This window comes from Pecten maximus, chromosome 7 (assembly GCF_902652985.1).
Source record: "Pecten maximus chromosome 7, xPecMax1.1, whole genome shotgun sequence".
Taxonomy (NCBI): Eukaryota; Metazoa; Mollusca; class Bivalvia; order Pectinida; family Pectinidae; genus Pecten; species Pecten maximus.
In genome coordinates, this window is record NC_047021.1 from 27,466,400 (window position 1) to 27,470,021 (window position 3,622).

A 3,622-nucleotide genomic window follows, 5' to 3' on the forward strand; every position below is an offset into this window, starting at 1 on the left:
GAGGTTGTTTCCGTTATTATTTAAGTTGTTTTAAAACTAAAGAAGTAAGCGAAGTAAGCGGAATTCAGTTCCGGACTTTCAACGTGGATAATAACCTCATTGCAACAACAGAGCCATGCATATTACGTGGAGACACCAATATGTAGACAAAACAGAAACAAAGGGGCTGACAGGAGAAGGACGAATAGACAGGAAAGAAAGGTAAGACAAAGGAACACCAATCATTTTTGTCCACAAAGCAGTAGACGGAAGAACTTTCAGTCGCCGCTCACGATCAATAAACAGCCCAATACGCTAGGCCACAATGTCCTTTGAACAGAAGATGGCCGACATTGAATTGATCCTGCAGGAGGGAAGGTAGGTCGGGTATGTAATGGGTTTGAAATCTTGTGTTTTCTCTTTTTAGATAAAACCGAAGTCTTCCTTTTATAGCTTTTTTCATGATTCTTTACACCACACACACACACACACTCACACACACACACAGCCCATTGGCCTTAAACAACCCTAGTTCTGACATCTGCGTAAACTTTCATTCGTTGGTATGCTGGGCTAACTACATATAATACTTATTCTCGCTTTCTTCTAGAGACTTTCTTTACTGAAATTATATATGATGTTCATCTATGCTGCATCAATGAAATATAGATGAGCCAGAAGGAAAGCACGTGTAACAAAAGGCACAATACGCAATCACGCATACACAAATCTCAAACGGTTGTGACATTTTACCCTCGAATAAATGTCTACACAAACACATTCACGATCTTTGTTTAATCATTCCTTTTTTTAGGAATCTTATAAAATATGTTACAATTTCTGTTCAAACTTTAAACAAGAGGCCCAATGGGCCTGTATCGCTCACCTGGCTCTACAGCAAATTTGCAGTTGATTGAGGTCATTTCTACAAATACTATGCTGATAACCACTTTATTCAAATATCAGAGTAAGTTGGTTAATTCATGTCAATATATTTTATAGTCCCTTATTCCTGCATACTATTGGCCTAAGATCGGGTTTTGGTGACTCTTGGCTCTAAGCATGCTACAGACAGGCCCAATATCAAGTCCCTGGGCCTCTTGGTTATTGAGAAGAAGTTGTTTAAAGATTATAGCCTATTTGACCCATGTGGCTTCGAATGAAGGTCAATGTCATTTAATTAAACAAACTTGGTAGCCCTTCACCCCAGAATGCTACAGGCCCAATATCAAGTCCCTGGGCTTTTTGGTTATTGAGAAGTCGTTTACAGATTATAACCTATTTGACCCATGTGACTTTGAATGAAGGTCAAGGTCATTTATTTGAACAAACTTGGTAGCCCTTCAACCCAGCATGCTACCGGCGCCCTTCAACCCAGCATGCTACAGGCCAAATATCAACTTCCTTGGCCTCTTGGTTATTGGGAAGAAGTCGTTTTGAAATTATAACCTATTTGACCCATGTGACCTTGAATGACGGTCATGGTCATTAACTTTAACAAACTTGGTAACGCTTCACCCCAGCATGCTACAGGCCTAATATCAAGTACCTAGGCCTCTTGGTTATTGAGAAGAAGTAGTTTGAAGATTAAATCCTATTTGACCCATGTGACCTTGAATGAAGATCAAGGTCATTTATTTTAACAAACTTGGTACCCCTTCAACCCAGCATGCTACAGCGCCAATATCAAGTTCCTGGGCCTCTTGGTTATTGAGAAGAAGTCGTTTGAAGATTATAGCTTATTTGAGCCATGTGACCTTGAATGAAGGTCAAGGTCATTTATTTTAACAAACTTGGTAGACCTTCTTGAGAAGAAGTTGTTTGAAGATTAGAGCCTATTTGACCCATGTGACCTTGAATGAAGGTCAATGGCATTTATTTTAACAAACTTGGTAGCCCTTCACCCCAGCATGCTACATGCCCAATATCAAGTCCGTGGGCCTCTTGGTTATTGAGAAGAAGTTGTTTGAAGATTATAGCCTATTTCCCATGTGACCTTGAATGAAGGTCAAGGGTATTTATTTGAACAAACTTGGTTGCCCTTCACCCCAGCATGCTACAGGCCCAATATCAAATCCCTGGGCCTCTTGGTTATTGAGAAGAACTTCTTTGAAGATTATAACCTATTTGACCCATGTGAACTTGAATGAAGGTCAAGGTAATTTATTTTAACAAACTTGGTAGCCCTTCACCCCAGCATGCTACAGGCCCAATATCAAGTTCCTGGGCCTCTTGGTTATTGAGAAGAAGTCGTTTGAAGATTATAGCTTATTTAAGCCATGTGACCTTGAATGAAGGTCAAGGTCATTTATTTTAACAAACTTGGTAGACCTTCTTGAGAAGAAGTCGTTGGAAGATTATAGCTTATTTGACCCATGTGACCTTGAATGAAGGTCAAGGTCATTTATTTGAACAAACTTCGTACCCCTTCCTCCCAGAATGCTACAGGCCCAATATCATGTCCCTGGGCCTCTTGGTTATTAAGAAGTTGTTTGAAGATTAGAGCCTATTTGACCCATGTGACCTTGAATGAAGGTCAATGCCATTTATTTTAACAAACTTGGTAGCCCTTCACCCCAGCATGCTACATGCCCAATATCAAGTCCGTGGGCCTCTTGGTTATTGAGAAGAAATTGTTTGAAGATTATAGCCTATTTCCCATGTGACCTTGAATGAAGGTCAAGGTCATTTATTTGAACAAAGTTGGTACCCCTTCACCCCAGCATGCTACAGACCCAATATCATGTCCCTGGGCCTCTTGGTTATTGAGAAGAAGTTATTTGAAGATTATAGCCTATTTGACCCATGTGACCTTGAATGAAGGTCAAGGTCATTTATTTGAACAACTTGGTAGCCCTTCAAGCCAGCATGCTACAGCCCCAATATCAAGTTCCTGTGCCTCTTGGTTATTGAGAAGTCGTTTTGAAATTATAACCTATTTGACCCATGTGACCTTGAATGAAGGTCAAGGGTATTTATTTGAACAAACTTGGTTGCCCTTCACCCCAGCATGCTACAGGCCCAATATCAAATTTCTGGGCCTCTTGGTTATTGAGAAGAACTTCTTTGAAGATTATAACCTATTTGACCCATGTGAACTTGAATGAAGGTCAGGGTAATTTATTTTAACAAACTTGTAGCCCTTCACCCCAGCATGCTACAGGCCCAATATCAAGTCCCTGGGCCTCTTGGTTATTGAGAAGAAGTCGTTTGAAGATTATAGCCTATTTGAGCCATGTGACCTTGAATGAAGGTCAAGGTCATTTATTTTAACAAACTTGGTAGCCCTTCACCCCAGCATGCTACAGGCCCAATATCAAGTCCCTGGGCCTCTTAGTTATTGAGAAGAACTTCTTTGAAGATTATAACCTATTTGACCCATTTGAACTTGAATGAAGGTCAAGGTAATTTATTTTAACAAACTTGGTAGCCCTTCACCCCAGCATGCTACAGGCCCAATATCAAGTCCCTGGGCCTCTTGGTTATTGAGAAGAAGTCGTTTGAAGATTATAGCCTATTTGAGCCATGTTACCTTGAATGAAGGTCAAGGGTATGGTCGGGCAGGTGAGCTAAAAATGATTCCATCAAAAACTGTTTTGGTGCCTACAAATTAAAAAGAGCAAGTAAAAACAAAACACTGTGC